General features: G+C 41.2%; 1 protein-coding gene across 4 annotated transcripts in view; it reads left to right on the top strand.

Annotated features, from left to right (window-relative positions):
- Positions 1-19,573, top strand: part of raly.S (RALY heterogeneous nuclear ribonucleoprotein S homeolog) — a 74,483-nt gene that overhangs the window by 29,430 nt on the left and 25,480 nt on the right. The window contains exons 1-2 of one of the 4 annotated variants that reach the window (XM_041578530.1): positions 108-206; positions 8,790-8,863. The gene's annotated coding sequence lies outside the window, so the exon portion shown is untranslated. Of the gene's footprint in view, positions 1-107; positions 207-454; positions 569-5,916; positions 6,100-8,789; positions 8,864-19,573 lie in introns of those variants that run through there. The other 3 variants (XM_041578528.1, XM_041578529.1, XM_018238421.2) reach the window with 3 other exon arrangements.

Here is a 19,573-nt window from a genome sequence, read left to right as displayed (position 1 = left end):
GTTAGATGAAGTCATATGAATATTAATAGAGCAAGATTACAGACTATTAATGCTCAGTGCATCAACTCTATTAGAAGTTGTTGGAAGGATAAGGCTGTGACAGGCAGTTCTGCTCTCCTGTCTGCTGTACGACGCTGACCTTTCTGCAAAGGGAGCTGTGTGAAGCAGATAAGAATATTTAGCAGCAATGAATGTCATGTCAGATGGTAAGGAAGAGCCATTGGACTTGGTTCCAAATTCCCACTCGTAGATGCCGGTGAAAGAAAAGATGTCACCAAAACGCTGCCGGCATCTTTGTGATGCAAAGAGCAGAAGAAAACATAGCACAGAGCTTATAGAACCATAAAACAGGGAACTCAATGTTGGACAAAGGATATTGATACAGAGAAGAGGCAGATATGACAGAATGTGTGCATGTAGGAGAGCACAGCTGCTGTAGCAGAAGATGTGCAGGAATTCAAACCAACAAGGCAACCATGACTGAGGCTTAGATTTTATTTTCAGGTGCTCAAGAGACATGAAATACTAATGGTTTTTAGTCAGCAGTTCCACAGGAGAGTGTTCAAGGGTAAGTCAGTAATCCAATGTGTCAGTAATGCATAATGGGTCAGTAATCCAAACAGACTGGAGGTAGGAATATTTAATTGTAATGTGCCGTAACATCACACTAGCGCTACATCTCTTTGACTCTCAAGCACTTGTGTTAGACCAATTACTTTCCCTTTAAGCTCGAGGTGTTTTATAACGGCTAACACTTAAGTGATGGATATAGAAATTATCTCTCATTATCCAGCACTTTAGCTGTAATTGTATCTTATAACAGATTGGATAATTTAGAACACCACTGCGCTTGTATGCCTTTAATGATACCTCTCTCCTCCTTTTTGGATTTTTTTCAATACACCTGGCACGCTGACTATTCTTGATGAGCTCAGTAGAGCATTAGGCTGCAATAAGTGGAGTCTGTGTTACGGAAGAGACCAATTTGGGAAGGAACTGCCCATCAGTTTAAGAGAAAAATATATACAGTATATATCAGGCATGTTCAAAAGGAGGGCATCAAGGATTATAGTTCAGCAACAGTTCAAAGTTAGATGCAGCTTGGAAAATTTAGTTTTTTTTAAATAAGTTTTGTGCTACAACTACCCTGCTGCAGACATGGCATTATGTGGGTACTTAGCTTTTGCACTTGGTCCTAGACAATATTAGATATATAGGGAATGCACCAAACCTTTCAATTCAGTATTTAGTTGAATCCCCAGATCCTACTTAATGGGTTTGGCCAAATACCGAATCATGCGCAGTGGCATATTTTTTGTTTTTTTATAGGACTCTGATATGGTTTGGCCAGGCTCTTGGATCTGTCCAGATCCTACTGAAAGAAGGCTTGGATTTGACCATCCTGGACAGAATCTGGGATTTGGTGCATCTCGAGTATATATTATCCAACAGCACTATTTAAAAATCAACAAATGTTACACAGCCCACCAGTAGATTTATTTCCCAAAATGCTGCAGGTTTTTTTGAATGCTATATAAATATGGCCTTTTAGTAGCAATATGTGGTCCTTTAATGCAACTTTAATGCAACTCTTTGAGCCTATTGGAGTTAGGGGTCAGAAAGCAAAAGCTGGGCTCCCAAGTCAATACCCGATAGAGACCTATTCAGGTATTGATCATGCAGGCAGGCATATCCCATTATAGATGACATTGCTGGGTCTGTCTGTATGGGCTGCTTTTTTATCCAACTGACTGCACATGTCTGAAACAATTGTTAGACTGCTTTAGCCAATCAGACATGTGGATATTATAGTAGCTCTCTATATAAATAAGGATGCAGTCTAGGAAAGAGGCACATGCAAAGAGACGTGTGAGACTATAGGGAATGCCCTAGGTCTTTAGAGGGATTCACAACATGTTTTTAAATTTTTGCCCTAAAGTTTCATGACTTGCATGTGGTCTAAAACAGTGCAGAGACCTGAATGTTTCATTCTAAGACTTAAAGGGATTCTCTCCTGATTTTTATGGTGTATTTTTTATTTCTAAATTACACTGTTTACACTGCAAATAATTCATTCTACAATATAAAATGCCATTCCTGAACCAGCAAGTGTATTTTTTTAGTTGTAATATTGGTGTGCAGGCAGCCATCTCAAGTCATTTTGCCTGGTCATGTGCTTTCAAAAAGAGCCAGCACTTTAGGATGGAACTGCTTTCAGATAAGCTATTGTTTCTCCTACTCAATGTAACTGGATATAATGTTTTCTATTGAGTGCTGTTCTTAGAGCTACCAGGCAGCTGTTATCTTGTTACCTTACCATTGTTCTGTTGTTAGGCTGTTGGGGGGGAAGGGAGGGGGATGATATCACTCCAACTTGTAGTACAGCAGTAAAGAGTAACTGAAGATCAGATCACACTTCACATGACTTGGGGCAGTTGGGAAACTGACAATATGTCTAACCCCATTTCAGATTTCAAAATTAAATATAAAAATTCAGTTTGCTCTTTTGAGAAATGAATTTCAGTTCAGAAGTCTGCTGGAGCAGCACTATTAACTGATGCGTTTGGGAAAAAAAAATGTTTCCCTTGACAGTATCCCTTTCACCTTCTTCAGGCCTGATATTTATTGATTGTGTTCCACTAAGCATACACCTTGCTTTCTGTCGCCTTATTCTTCTGTTCAGGAGAAGTAGCAGTTGATTAATGAGTTGGACAAGTGATTACACGCAGGATTAATTAGTGTTTGCGTTTGGTGATGGAGCGCAGGACCCAGCTGGTCCTTAAACATTCTGTTCTCATCCATCTTCTCCACAGTGTTGCACTGCCTGAAAGCTGAATCTTCCCTCTTAGATCTTTCTGCAGAGCTATTGAAATCATTCCCTTAATCTGCTGCAGATGCGACTCTGGTGCACTGTCAGTGAACACAGGTCACATTCTGGCAGGCAGTATATTCTGAACACCAGATATTTTATGATACATTCCTCATGTCATTGTCTAAAGTGCATCAAGGTTTTCTAAGCTAACAATTAAGGGTTACATTTGCTCATTTATCTATGTTAAAAGCAGATCTTTGCCTGACAAATTGGGCTGAGCTGAACAATTAGCTCTGGATCAAGCGGTTGTTCATACAAACCCATGAACAATGGACCACAATTCGCTGTACACCTGGGACCACTTAAATGTGAGCAACACTGTTCCAGGGGAGTTGTGTAAGGTCAGACAGGCTACAGAACAGTCAGGCTACAGTTGACCAACTTTTCCATGTATTGGGCAGATCATGTCATACTGTGTGCTCAAGGATTATATTAAATGTTGACGTTCATGCAAAGGAATATATGGACCACTTGAGCTGGCTCGGAGCCTTAAACCCCTGCCTTGGGTGCCACATCTGGCTTATGAGTTTCCATTTAGACAGCTCTGCCAAAGAGTATCTCTGGCTTCTGGGCCTTATAGCCATCAAACATTGGTCCACCTTTTTTATAGGCTCTCCCATGGGTGACCCCAGTGTCACAGGGTCTACACTATAGTTACTCCAGCATCACCACCCTTAGAGAAAGCTAAAACCTAAGACACACAATAAACTATACCCTCATACTGTACTGTCTAACTATAGGGCAACACCTATACATTTGCATAAATACAAACATGTATATTTTATTCAGACAGTACCTGGTACCCTGAGGCCGTAATTCTCTACTTAAAGAGGTAAAATAAACCCTTTTGACATACTGTACAAAGCAGAGTTTGCCTTTAACTCCTCACATATAAGTTGCCATGGTTAAGGCCAATAAGTTCAGCACTGGAAGGATAAAAGGGAAAGTTTCTAATAAAAGGAATATCTAGAGCAAGAGAGCTATTATAATGAAATATAAAGGAACACAGCCCGGCATGCACCTTACCCAGAGAAAAAATAAAATGATAAAAAATAAAATGATTCATAAAATAATAAAATTCAATAAAATGATTCATTCAGATCAAGTGTGACTGCAGCTTGAACACATTTCTGTTTATGTTCTGCAAGATCCTATTCTCTTTAATAGTTTATATGGGAAAGAATTCCCTTTTCTGAGTTTCACAATAAAAGTTGTAGCTTTACAATTCCTGTCCCTGTTCCTATGTCTACTGCCATTTCAGGTATTTCCCATTGTGTACACACAATATATAGTCAGAAGTTCCCCTTTAAAGAAATCTAGGACATGCTATACAAAATGGGTAATGGACTGACAGAAGTGTACCCAAGCCTTTGTGTAGCAGAGGAGGTGGTTAGGGGGTTGAGAACTTCATTATCAAGAAGTCTATTTGACTTGACTTATTTGCACAGCAGGCATTTGCCTGAGCCTTCAGAATCCAAGAGGCCCTATAGGGAGACCAAGTAGTTTTGTTACATTATAATGCATATGGATGCTGGTAGAGTCCTGCAGCGGGTTGGGTACCCATGGGTAACCCGCAAAAACCTGCGGTACCCTGCGGGTAGAAGTTCCGTGTGTGAGTAAAGACGCGGGTCGGCGGTTCTGCAGGTTTGCGGGTCTTCTCATTAGTGATATTTACTCCATTTTTCTGGTCACATCTACTTCCGATGACGTCACTCCGGCTACGGGTCGGGTACGGTCCCAAAAAATGGACCTCGCAGGACTCTAGATGCTGGGACATTATAATAAATCCACAAACAGATATATGATGTTCTGTTGATATATGAAACTGGGGGAGGGGGCCGCAGTATAGCAACCAGTATCTAAACAAGGGAACCTAATGCCTGTCATGGGATCAACACATATTTTACTGCATGTGGGCTGGAGTTCAGATATAAACAATTAGAAGTCCAAGGCTGAGTGGCCAGTCCAAAGGGCCATAGTTCCTGGGTTTGTGCCCCCAGTTCCAAGGACACATATATCAGAAACCAAAAATTATCCCATAACTTGGTAAAATCATAAAAAGCTTACATTTAATTCAAAAATCATGTTAAAAAATAGGCATACAGACCACCTGATATTATGTCTTACGCGTTTTATACCCTCTGGTACTTAATCTTACTTAATCATAGGTATTGATGGAGTTCAGATATACTGTATACTGTATGTCTATCCACCTTTATGAACCAGTACAAGTACTAGCCATTTATGTGAAAACAAGGAATATACAAGGAATATAGAGCAGGAATCATAAGGCAGTTAATAGGGTTCAATACAATCACAGTTCGTAGAAATACTTTCTGAAGTTCTTCATTAGCCCCGTTCTCTCCCAGTCATGTGACTCAACATGAACATTATCCAGGTCCCCAATGTACCTCCAAAAAGTTTTTTTGTGAGGAGTACAAATATTAATAACAATCCAATAACACTTTTTGGAGGCATGTTGGGTACACCACATAAAAATTTGGAGGCATGTCTTCTTTTTATTCTTGTTGTTCCTGAATGCAAGCCAGGTACTGTAGTTCATGACACTGATCTAACAGAAGCAGCTGTTCTTTAATATCTATAAAGAATGTCTGAGCCCACACAAGCAATGTGACTGCCCCTGTGTTCCATTCATTTAAATATAAAGGGATATGCTACAACCAGAATAAATTATGACGTTTGGGAAAATATGGGATCGATGGTTGGCCGACCCGTAAACAGACTTAACAGATTGGTTGCAGGGAACAGTATTTATTGGTATGGTTAGAATTGCATTAAAATGTCCTTGTTAAATCCCTAAGCGGGAAAGCACGTTTCTCTTCTTCTTTCTCCTCTTCATCTAACTTCTGTCTTACTATTTCTTGTTAATTGAAATCAAATAAAGAAAAACTTACAAAAAAAAATAAATGATGACCCTATACATTATTGGGTATGACCAACAGATAAATGGAAGATAAAATCCAAGTTAAAGGATATACACACAACACGTGTAACGCGTATTGTAATACCTGATGAGGGATGCTAAAGGTTCTTTCTAATTCCTTCACCCCCCTTTATCTTTCCAAGCCTCATAACTCCTCGCCTAAACCGGCAACCCTCCATATATAAACTGCCAAAAGGTAGGATCATTTTATAGAGCTGCGTGCCAGGCTGAATTAAAGGCCTGAATGGCTGAATATTTACACCGCAATAAAACAGTGATAAAGGTATCGTTTCTGTGGTTAAACATTTATTTTCCAGGCATCATGAAACAAACGGTTACAGGATTATTGCTGTTCTGCTCGTTGTAAAGGGCAGCTTAAAAAAAAACAACAAAACTGACCCATTATGGGTATTTTTATACGTTAGGAAGTCTGCACCATAGACTTTTATGGGATGCCAGCTATGAGGTATCATTTGCAGGCTGCAGCATCTCATTATATTCCTTCTAACAGCAATGATCTGCTCTCTGACATCTTCCAGCTCACTATAACCCCCTCTAAAGCTCCACTTTTGTCTCACTAGACTCTTTGCGGTGGTGCAGCTGGAGAGCTTGCAATACTGTAAATCTCTATTCCTTGTTTTTCTTCCAACGGTCGATCACCCCTTGGGGATGCACAGAGCAGCTTGTTAGTTGTTCGCCTTGAAGGCAAAAAAGATATTTGGAAGGTGGGGGGGGGCCTTAATGTCAGATCAGACATATTTGTCAGTCCATTGCCACAGGCTTGTGTTTGATGCTGAAAGGTTGCTGATGTGTGACATGACAGAAATGTGTGTGAGGAAGACATAACATAGAAATATATATATATATATATATATATATATATATATATATATATATATATGAATGAAATGCTTATTAGGAAGACTATTAATTAAAAGGGAAGTTTGTTTTGCAACATTTTAATATAAAGTAAACAAGGATATTTAAAGATAATATTTTTGGGGCGGAATTACTAAAGGGCGAAGTGGCTAACGCTAGTGACTTTTCGCCAGAAATCACACCCGCAGGGACATCGCCCATTCACAGGCACATACGACAATTCGCTAGCGAAAGAGACCATCGCTAGCGTTCGTTCGCACCAGGCGACTGGTCATTGCTCTGCAAATTCACTAAAGTGCGGATTTTACTGAGCGTTACATCTTTTGCCAGAGTTGACTTCGCCACCTCAGACCAGACGAACTGCTAGAATGAAGCTAGATATTCCTCAATCTTACGTCACTTATATCATATCCTGTCAGCCGAAAAAGCATTAAAGTTAAAACGATGTCGACTTTTTTTAAGCGGGATTGCCTGCAAACAGGCCTGGATTTGTGGAAAGGCCACCAAGGCCCGGGCCTAGGGCGGCAGGAGTTTAGGGGGCGGCATGCTGCCCAACCGCACCCACATTGGTTCAGAAACACTGAGGATGCGCAGGAAATACGATAGTTTTTTAAATCTCGCGTGCACCAATCCCAATTGCTCCGGAAAATGAAAATTTGCACAAATAAAAGAGAGGGGGCGGGGGCGATGAACGGTAGCGGGCCTAGGGGTGCCTGTTATGTAAATCCAGCCCTGCATGCAAAAGTCCTAACTTGAACTTTTTTGGGTTAACATTTTTCCCCAGACATTTGAGGACCATGGAACATTCATTTTACAGTGGGCTCTTATCTAGGGCATTATATGATCTCTTTTGCCTTAATTAAGTTTCCTTGGACATTTGTAATAAAAAGGGCCACTTCAAGCAGTTGCACCAACATCTCTAATAAAGACGTCCATACGACATTAAAGGGATACTGTCATGGGAATTCTTTTTTTAAAAAAATGAATCAGTTAATAGTGCTGCTCCAGCAGAATTCTGCACTGAAATCCATTTCTCAAAAGAGCAAACAGATTTTTTCATATTCAATTTTGAAATCTGACATAGGGCTAGACATATTGTCAATTTCCCAGCTGCCCCAAGTCAGATAAACTTCAATTACTCTTTACTGCTGTACTGCAAGTTGGAGAGATATCACCCCCTCCCTCCCCCCCCCCCAGCAGCCAAACAAAAGAATAATGGGAAGGTAACCAGATAGCAGCTCCCTAACACAAGATAACAGCTGCCTGGTAGATCTAAGAACAACACTCAATAGTAAAAACCCATGTCCCACTGAGACACATTCAGTTACATTGAGAAGGAAAACCAGCAGCCTGCCAGAAAGCATTTCTCTCCTAAAGTGCAGGCACATGTCACATGACCAGGGGCAGCTGGGAAATTGACAAAATGTCTAGCCCCATGTCAGATTTCAAAATTGAATATTAAAAAATCTGTTTCAGTGCAGAATTCTGCTGGAGTAGCACTATTAACTGATGCGTTTTGAAAAAAACATGTTTTCCGATGACAGGATCCCTTTAATGTTCCCGTCCTATTCAAATTAACCTAAGCGTAAGATCATTAGCGACTTTTCGCTAGGCATAAATGAACACTTGTGAATCTTAACTATGAAATGCTCGCACTGAAGAAGTATCGATAGTGAAAGTCACCAGTGTTCGGAGCCTAGGACGCAACTACGCATTTTAGTGAATTAGCGTAGTGGTAACGAATTTGCGCCTGGCGAAGTGGTGCGTACTGTGTGAAGCGGTCGATGGAGATTATTCGCCCCTTAGTAAATCTGCCCCATTGTGACATCCATGAATGCACTGCCTGGTTACTATGTTTACTTGACCCTAGCAACTAGGCATATTGAATGTTAGAATGAAGGAAGAGTAGAGAAGGGACTGGTAAGACCACTTTATTCCATTTTAAAGTTAATTTAAAGGTGATAGTAATGACTTGCTCTAATAGTACAGTAATGACTTTAACCTGTTTACAGCCCTGCAGCTTCTACAATGAATACAAAAGTACAAGCTGCATGCTAATAGTTCTAAGACATATATTTCTCTTTTTCTCTGTAGCTGCTTCCTGTCTCTGTGGAGTGACCAGAACCATCTGCCCTCGCCTGCCCTCCCTCTAAATCATCCCACTCCAGGTAAGATTCTGAAACCTCACCTCATGGAATGAACCCCCCAAAAAGGACAGAGAGGCATTGTCAGATGAAATGATACAGAAGCAAGAGAAAAGAAGCTGTGCATAATAGAAACAGTGGGGTTGTGTTGTTTGGTCTGCAATATGTGGATACAAGTCATGTGACCAGGATTTCAGTTATTCCTAGATAACTCACTAGCCTTGTCTGTTCGCTGCTTTAATTGTGTACAAACAGTACAGCAGTAATTGGCTGGCAAGGGGCAAAGTGCAATAATCGGCACAATTCCCCACCATTATTTCCCACACTGAAGCATATTTTAATGCAAGGTCATTGCCCTGTGACTCATATAAATGAGTTTAAGGTGAGTAATAGGGCCTTACTTTAAATAATTACCAATTAGTTTCAGTTCTGCTTTAATTTCTGCCTCTAAAGGGGAGACCGGAACTTTCAGTAATGAATTCTGAAAACCAAACCATTTTATTGCGTTAATATGTTTACGAATGGCTCAGTTGTGACAGGTACAGTGTCACAAAAGTGTGTTTTGTATATGAAGCACTGACTTAAAATTCACAAAGCATTTACATTGGTTGGCAACTTGCAATTATATCAATGCAGCTATTTAACTGCCTAGACCTGAGGGGTAATTCCAGAATGTATCTAGTATGTTGCACCTATGGACCCAAGGACTAAGCGCAAGTCCAATCTATTGCTGTTATTGACATTGTACCAGAAGTGACACCATCCCGAATCTGATATTGAACAGAGCAACTTATGTGCTGTTTATGAAAAGCAGGTATTACTATGTGCTGGTACTGGGCCCAAGCTAAGAAGAGTCCCACAACGGTTGCCACCTGTTCTGGAAAAAAAATATCGGCCTTCCTATATATTTATCTTTTTTCCCTATTAATAACATTGGGATCAACCATCAATTTTACCGGCCAGGCTGAAAAAAAAAGCGGCCATCTGGCAACCCTAGCTCCCACAATAATGCCGTCTCTGAAATTTTTGATTTGCACCCTTATGTGTGTGTTTTCGATAGATTGGGGAGTAAAAGGCGCACTTGGGCCCTCTAATGCCTTTATAACGCTGGGGCATTAGAGTGTGTTTAGTCTATTTGCCAAGTTGCCTTAACGAAAAACAGTATAAAGGTCGTGGGTGAATGCAATGGAGTGTTCAAAGTGCTATTTTCAGACGCCAATCAACATGTGCAGCCACAACGCAATGCTTCCCCTCAAGCATAGCTGTGGCCGAGCAGGGAGTTGCGCCCACCACTGTTGCACGTTATAAATCAAAACATATGTCACTATATGTCACTATACACGCAAATTGGGTGAAAGTTACTGCAACGTTTTCCAGAGTTGGGATTGTGTCACTTCTGGCACTTGGCTTTAGCATGGCATTAGTGTGTGAGACTTGTGGTACAAGATCTGCTGCATCTGTTAACACAACCCTCTTCGGGAACCCTGGAATTACCACCATTTTTAGCGTAGCAGAGTCCCTTATCGTCAAAGGAACATTCTCCAGCAGAAAAGGACACAGAGAGGTGCAAGGGGTGTGTCTGGCATCAATTAGCGCAACAATTCTCTGCATTTAGCTCAATCACGTTGCAGCTGTGTTCATAAATGACCATTAATGGCAGCTACCCCTCTTATACCGCAGCACCCTATCTCCTGCACAGAAGGACTGCTATAGTCTGAAGCTGCAGTGCGTTTTTATGGTGTAGCTCAGCATTAGGATTTATGTAACCGAACAAGATAAATACTCTGTGCCCCAGGACAGTGCAATACATAACCAACATGGCATCGCCTGCCAGGAAATCAGCTCACAGGAACGGATGCGTCTAAAATTCCAATTCCGTTTTTATGGCGTGTTTGTGAATTCTGTAACCTTTTCCTCTCTATGAGAGAAACGGCGTTTGTATTCCCATAACCAGACAAGATAAATATTCTGCTTCCAGGTCAATAGCAGAGCTATGAAGCACCGTGCGGCGACTGATTCCACATTTTATGACGCGGCTTCTCCCAAGCGCAGCAGGGATGAGTTTTTATAAGGAGAGTGAGAGTTGTAATGATCAAAATATTGATCTCATAACTGCAAAAAAATCCCTTTAATCAAATATCTCCTCCTACCCCCACCTCCCTCTACTGTCTGTACATGGCAACTGGGATAGAGAAGAGTGGGGGCTAACCCAAACTGTACTCCCCATCTAAATGAACCTGCCGAACAGATAGATGAGGCAAACTCAAGTCATTCATCATCACAGTAAATAAGGGAAGAGGAATGGTGCAGTTAGGTGTGTGCAGGGGGAGGGCTGGGGGGAGTGCAGGAAAGTAATGCTTTTGTCTTTGGAGAAGTGGCTTATGAGTAGGGAGTAGGAGTAGCATTTTACCTCTCTGTATGGTATTAAAGGGGAACTATCGTGAAAACTAATATTTAATATACTGTAAGCTTCATCATACTGAAACTAGACACTTTCTAAATACAATCAATTAAAAATTCTGCAGTGTTTCAGAAATAATCAAGTTTATATCCACTATTCCTCTGTCAGCATCTGTTTCCTCTTCATTCTGTCTTCATTCAGCAGTTGGGTGTCAGATGAATGATCCGATATATCTTATAGAGGGGGTTCCTTTCCTAGCGGATGTATTAGAGCTCACTCAAATAACTGATTCCAGTACAAACAAAATCTAACAAAAGAACTGCCCTTTGCACAAATTCTGCATGTAGAGAGACATGATTTCTGGTGAGCTGTAATACATGCTCTAGGCAAAAGGAGTCCCCCTATAAGATATATTGGATCATTCATCTGACACCCAACTGCTGCATGAAGAGAGAATGAAGAGAAATAGATGCTGAGAGAGGAATGCTGAAGATAAACTTGGTTATTTCAGAAACGGTACAGAATTTTTAATTGAATGCATTTAGAAAGATTCTTATTTCGGTATGATGAAGCCAATATTAAATTTTCATTTTCTTAATAGTCCCCCTTTAAGAAACCCACTTGTATTGACCAACTTACAATATAGTTTTATTAAATGTGTTCCTAAAGGTCTGCTATGGGAGTGGATGAAGAATCATGGGCTTTCTGTTTTGTTCTGCAGCTGAAATGCAATCTGTTATTCATTGCTAGAGACCTCCTTAGGATTAGTTCACACGAGGAGATTCAGGGAGATTTTGTCGCCTGGCGACTAATCGCCTCGTCTTCTGAGCGACAATCTCCCCAAACTGCTTCAGCGTGTTTTCCCCATAGGCTATAATGAAAAGTCGCCTGAGCTGAAGCACACGCGGCAATTCGTTTTCCATAGTCGCCCGATGTTGCCCGTGGGCAACTTCGGGCGACTGTGGAAAACACGTGTTCTTTCACGCAGGCGACTTTTCATTATAGCCTATGGGAAAACACGCTGAGGCAGTTTGGGGAGATTGTCGCTCAGAAGACGAGGCGATTAGTCACCAGGCGACAAAATCTCCCCGAATCTCCTCGTGTGAACTAACCCTTACTCTAGTAAAAAGGCTGTGTCTTTAACTAGATAAAAATCTAGTGCTAGGATTAGTTGCTCATCATTACTGACAAGAGATCTTGTGAGATTTCCATTTAGTTAACTATAAATTCCCAGCCCCCGCAGCAATTACACCCCAGGGCCTTGCACCACTGCCCCTCTGCACAAGCTTGTGATATAAAAATAGGTGGGGGTAATGTGGCATTGAATAGGTGGGGGTAATGTGGCATTGAATAGGTGGGGGTAATGTGGCATTGAAGATCTTTCCAACTGGCCCCACTGTGACAGTGGTTTCTGCTGCCCATATAGTTACACTTATAGTTTCACATCCTTCCTGTTACAGTTCCACAGCTTCCTTTATGTAGAGCCTCATTATATGAGGGGCACAGGGCAGTGGCCCCTACTGAACCCCCTTTAAAAATGCCTCTGAGAAGCTGTGAGTATAGGTGTTTGTCCAGCAAAAATACTATAAAATGATATTAACATGTGTCACCCTCAGAGATCAGAACAGATCCTATTTTATCCTGCTGCAAACAAGTCATTCATGCTGTGAACTGCAGACTAGCAGAAGCTACTGGGTAGTAAAAGGATAAATGTGACAAAATGGAATGGCAGAACAAAGAAGATTGGGAAACGAAGAATGTAGGGCGGAGTTTATAAAAGTCGGAATGGAAGAAAAATTAGAAGCAAAAAATCTGTAGTAATAAGTAGTACCATATTGTCTATTTAACTACTGAATGTCTGGATTTGTGAAGATGGCCTGATGTTTGGCTTCATATGTGATAGAATTGGGCTGAATCAATCTCTTTAGGAGTAATAGGAGTAAAGCTGTGAAATTAGCATAGGTGCTTTCACCAGGAATAGAACCTAGGTACACTAAAAGCTTAACTGTCTCCCCTCCTTTAGGGCAGTGGAGTATGGTATTAGTAAGAGAGCACAGTGCCAGAATGGGGCCCACCAGGGCTGCCACCTCAGGGGCCTCACACACTCTCAGGGGCCCCTACCTGTGTTATGCCATACCTGACATACCTGGAAGAGGTCAGGGGGAGTGCCCATCATTTTTGAGCAGGTCTGGGTCAGCAGGGCCCACTGGGTTCTTTCACCAGCCCAGTCCGACCACAAGAGCACAAACTAAGCAGGGTGACTTTTCAGATTTGAGATGATTTCTAAGGTTGTAGTGGGGTGTCTATTCCCCTATAAAGCTCAGCTGTGCTGGGAATCCATTTATATTTCATGCTGTATAGAAATGTGTTAATATTAAGCAGTGATGGTTTTGATCTTTGGAATAAAAGTCTGTATCAGTGAAGATTTTCTGGCTTTTGGGAGGGAAGAAGTCATGTCCCTGGGAGGCGGTATCGGCGGTATCCGTGTATGTCCTTGGCAGGAGTACACAGCTCAGGCACAGCGGGTAATATCTCTGCCATAGAACTCAGTCAGACCCCCTTTGTGCTTAATTTACATAATGAGGATAATTTGCATAGGTTTCTTTTATTCTGGGTCATTTTATCCTGCCATTGCTGTATCCGTATCTAATGCCACATGTGGCCCTTGTGCCAAGGATTAATAGGCTTACTGATACTGATTATTTTGATTCCTGGCAGCAGCTTCTCATGATTCTACTGGACTATTTATTTTTAACCCCTAAATAGGGAAAATTTTAATTCAAAAGGGCCCTAATCTGAGTCAGATAAATATGAACTACAGCTCCCAGCACCCTCTGACAGTCTCATATCTTGGCATAACCGGGGGTGTATGGGACCCTGATTTTCCAGACAAGTGTATTGAAAGGAGTTCCTACAAACATAGAGAGTAGTGCTACACAATCAATTTCACCGCTTTTTGTAGTGTCGCTGTTGCCGGCTTTGACTCTGTCTGCCCAGGTCCAGTTCAAATTCCAATACAAATTTCAGCAGCACTCCGGTATAAGGGCTGGTTACGCCCGAAACGTTGCTTCATTTGCACAAATAAATTTTCACTATACCGGAGTGCTGCTGAAATTTGTATTGGAATTTAAAAGGAGTTCCCAATCACTGCTTTGCCCTCACATAGGGAAATACAATTTATAATGCAGTTCCCAGTCAGGTCTGCCGAGCTGCTGTATGCCCACCAAAAGGTGATAATTGGCTGGTATTCTTCAATGCAAATTGATGGGAGACAACAGGTTTCCTGAACAGCCCTGGAAGCAGAAGGCACCCATTAATTGTCGTTCATTTTTGACCAGGTGCAAAATTGCCCTGTGTTAGTAAATAAATCCTCAGTGTATCCAGAATCCAATTATGATTTGCATTCGTGTTTGCCGTATGTAAATGGATTAGTGAGGCACTTGCTATATTTATACCTTGCACCAGCCTCAAGTATATCTACATATAATGTCTATGGTAAATGGGGTGCAATGAGTATCCTGGCAGTCGGTGCCGGGCAATGCCGGCTGGGATCCCCAGGCAACCCGAACAGCCAAGTCGGGGGGGGGGGGTCATGAAAACCCCATTTTTCATATCCCCGTTTTATTATTTGAATTGTTTTTTTTTCTGTATGAAATTTCATTTAATGGGAAATAAATAATCCAAGGCATCTGCCAAATGAGCATCTTATTTTTAACCTCTGACACAACAAAAGACTCCCCACCGATGTAATTAGCGCTGATAATTATTCACTGGGTGATCCTCACCTTGACTCTTTGTTGCCCTCCATTTTGCTGCCCCAGACAGATTGCAATGCATTAAAAATTGTTCTTCAAAACACCACCGACAAGCAAGTGCCAAGGCATAATTACCTTCCGTAAAGGCTGCTTTTTGTGTTAATTAAGGGTACAAACGAGCGTGCAGCAGATGGGATATTGCTGCTATTAGAACTAACAGCGTTCTCTTTAACTGTGTTGGTGGCAGGATGCAAATAGTTGAATATATGAACTTTATTTCAAATACAGATGTCATTCATAATATAGCTCTTCAGTTGTTGTGAATTACCACTCCCAAAGCCAAAGACTGTTCTACTTTATAAAACGAATGGACCTCATGTCTCTCTACTTCTATCAAAAGCTCTGAACGAACCAGTATATGCTTCACACTCTGTGGCCATTAGCTAGATCCCATGTTGTATCCATTTTTCCTCTTCTCAGCGAGGGATATGCTTAGCCTTTTTTGATTTAATTACGGTGCCAGAAAATACAGGCCATTTGCCTGCAGAGCTCAGCAAACCCAAGCAAGAGCTCCATTAAATCATTCAGAGAGAGTATTTTATCATTCACTTCTACCAGATCTTATTAGTTGGCAGAAAGTAGGAGAGAAAGTGAAAGTCTTAACCCATTGCACAATAGTCTGGAAAAGGGATAAAGAAAAGAGCAGTCTTTATGGAGTACCATCAAGGTGAAGGACCTGAGGCCAACAGAGCTCCAGTGATATGGAAAGGTAGACCAGCAAATGAGTTGAGTGGCTCTGGTGCACTCTCTGTTTCTATTGTTCTTCAATAGGGGAAAATGGAGTCACCTGCTTGGAAATGTGATAGATCAGGGGTAGGCAACCTGAGGCTCCGGAGCCTCATGCTGCTCTTTATCCTGCTTGCTCCGGCTCAGTCTTGGCTATACCTCTATACTGCCGTCGCACCTGCTGGCGGCTGCTTGAGTGTGTGACCGGGGTAAGTTAAAGGTTAGATTACTGCAGTCGCACACTCAGGAAGCCGCCAGCAGTTGTGAGGGCTGTATAGATGTCCCAGGAGTGACAGGCAAGACTGAGCAGCAGCAAGATGATTCATCATGGTCCTTAACGCGGTCACACACTCAAGACAATACAGGGAAGATCAGCATTGAACTTCAGAAACAGAATTTACATTAAACAGATGAGAACACTAGAATTTAATAGGGCTATTCAGTGTTTTATTTATTTCAATGTAGTCCTACACACGCACACTGCACTTCTGTTTGTTTTAAAACTTTTAAAAGTTTATAATCTGTGTTATGTTTTGCGGCTCCAGACTATTTTTCTTCAGTGGAAGAGGGGGCAAAATGGCTCTTTTGATAGTAAAGGTTGCTGACCCCTGTGATAGATGGTCCACTCTTACTATGATTAGTCTATTTCTTGATGGAAAAAGATTTTGATAGGTTGACTGAGGAGGAAAGAAGATGTGGTGGCCAAGTTCTTATGAGTCACAAGGAAAATGTATGTTTTGGATGACCCAACAGGGGTATTGTTAGGACCAATAGGTTGGATAGTGGTTAAGTCAGCCAATGTCTGAGTACCATTTATAATATCACTAACAGATATATCTTGTAATAATACATTTCTGTTCAATATAATAGTGACCCCTTACCCCTAAATGTAATAAAAGGCACTAAGTTTGCCCTGGAGCAGTAACCTATAGCAACCAATAAAATGGTTGCTTTTAAACAGGTGACCGGTAAATGCTACCTGCTGATTGGTTGCTAGAGGTTACTGCCCATGGGCAAACTTAGTGCCTTTTATTACATAACCCTCTTTGTGTGTTGCCCTGCTTGCTCAAGATATCAATTTAGCCATTTTTACAAGGAGTTGAACTGGCAGCTTTGTTTGCTTGTGGCTCTTGCTGATTAGGCCAAAATCATTACAGCAGGGTATGCAAAGATGTGCTCACCCTTCATAAATATATATACTGTATATGCCACATACACATAAACATAGTCCTTTTACAGTCACAAGTGATGTCAATTAATGCAAAACCATGTATTTTTGGTCAGTACTTTGCCTCCAGTAATTACCATTCTATCATATATCTAGGCCCTTGTGCCTGGTTGAGACTATCATTCCGCCTGCTCAGGGTTAACAAGTTTTGCTTCAGGAACAGACCAATTGCTTTGGTGGCATATTCTTGGGTAGGGGCAGCAGGAAACCCTCCAGGAACAACAGATGTGTCTGTCCAAGATCAGATTTAGACCAGCTGCCCCTCAACAGTAGGGATCAGAAATGTAAATTATATTTAAAAATAATAAGATGAGACACTGAGCCCATATTGTTCATCTTGGGCTGCTCATTCTGTTCTGCCATATTCTATGTTTGATTTAATATTGCCTACATCTCTCTGGTATTCCACTGCAAGAGCATTGTGACTACAGTGGCCTGTAGTATTGTGACTACAGTGACTCATAGACTGAGATAGAGAAGATACAACATGATAGATAGATGATAGATAGATAGATAGATAGATAGATAGATAGATAGATAGATAGATAGATAGATAGATAGATAGATAGATAGATAGATAGATAGATGATAGATAGATGATAGATAGATGATAGATAGATGATAGATAGATGATAGATAGATAGATAGATAGATAGATAGATAGATAGATAGATAGATAGATAGATAGATAGATAGATAGATAGATGACAGATAGATCAACAGAGAGATACAGTATGTAGATACAGACAGTCACAGATTTTTAAGCCCAGTTACAGACACAGTAGCTCAGTAGTTCCATAATCCCCGTCCCTGCAGCAGTCTGGCTGACGCAGCACCTGTAATAGATTTAATTACCAAATAACAGACACCCAACATTCGCAATGTAAAACGGAGTGGCATTGTTGTGCTGAAGACATAATCCCCCCTCCCAGGACATTTTTTTCAAATTGTTTTTATTATGCTGTCAGTTTATTCCTTTCATTTCCCTAATAAAAGAGATGGTTTACTTATCTCTTAGTTATTGTTACAGCACAAAAGCCTAGAGACAGGCTAGCTCAGCACACTGCAAACCTACACACGGAAGGAGGATGGCAAGCAATAAACAACAGGAGACAGTCTATTTTTCCTTTTCTATTATTTTTATCCTCCTAAACTACAAAGGTGGAGCATTTATAGAACACTGGGACACCTGGATGAAAAATATTTAGCAGCTTCTCCAATGACTTTAATGCATTGTGTTCCTTTCAATGGGAAAAGAGACTATTTTCTTCACATAGTGTGTACACTCTGCCCATTGCGCACCCACTTTACTGTCTTTTCTATGAAGTGTTTAGATACATGGCCATTTAAAGCTTGATTTTCTATTGGGGAACCTGGTCATATTTATTGTATATAATTTAGTCTTTTATTTTTGCACTTTTCTATTTTTCTGGGGTTTTTTGTACTGCTTTTTGCCTATAAACATAGTATTTTCACACATAGCAGGGCAGCATTTGCATCAAGCCTACGCTTATGCATATGGCAGAGAAAAGCTTGAACATTCTCAATGAGCAATAACAACAGCATCCCTAGTGCTCATGCAGTATAGAAAGGTAGCTATTCTTATTGTAGGTACATAAGCAACGCTGGACTCGGGCTCAGGTTGGCACCCTCACCCCCCACATCCCCTCAGGGCCCCCCACCCGCCATAGTTTAAGCTGACGCAGCAACCAGCACCCCATCCCCATGCATGTGCCTTATATTTCTCCACTGCAGCAGCAACTGAGGGGAGTAGGAGTGGAGAGAAATTTCTTTTTGACATAAAGCATTAAAAATAAAGCTATCTCCATGGGATAATTTACCATTGGCAAGGCAAGGGGCAAACAACAAGAAATATGGTGACAGGCTGTGTTTAGTAGCACTAAACTAAAATAAAAGGCAAGTGGGGAGACATTTTAGAATCCCTGGGTGTTATTCATTTATGAAACTGAAGGAGTGTCATTGGGTGCAGGCCAACAAATAGCCCTGTACTTATTGCCGGCAGGTGGCAAGGACAGGCTTGCCTTACGTCTGCCAGAACTGCACTCTGCACCACACATTGGCTATTTAATCTGGTGCAGAAAGACCCCAATAGCATTTTTTTCTTGAATGAGCACCAGGGGCCCCAATTTTGCACACCTTAGTGCTAAGCAGCTGAAATTTGGGGTGCTCCCCCCTGTGCATCCCCCCTAACAAGTGAGAATACAAGGTATGCTCATGATTGCGGTGTTGAGTGAACCTCATGATTGGGATGTAAGCTCTGAAGGGCATTTAGGGGGCTCAGGATCCCCCCAGTCTGACTGCAGAATTTCTAGAAAATAAATTTTAAAAAAGCAAGAAAAAGAGGGACATTGTAGACTTATAACAACTTCTTTACAAAGAAAGTTACTCTTCAGCTGAGGAAGCATATATATGGCAGATTCCACCTAGTTTTATTCCCAGTGTCTATTTTACTGGGTATAATTATGCACTAATAAACCACTACATAATCAGAACAGAAGCTACTGTTTATTCTAGCTCAGCAATGTGAATATGTATATTAGCTG

Source organism: Xenopus laevis, chromosome 9_10S (assembly GCF_017654675.1).
Source record: "Xenopus laevis strain J_2021 chromosome 9_10S, Xenopus_laevis_v10.1, whole genome shotgun sequence".
Lineage (NCBI taxonomy): Eukaryota > Metazoa > Chordata > Amphibia > Anura > Pipidae > Xenopus > Xenopus laevis.
Note: the sequence above shows the minus strand (reverse complement) of the source record. Positions and strands in the feature narration are given on the sequence as shown.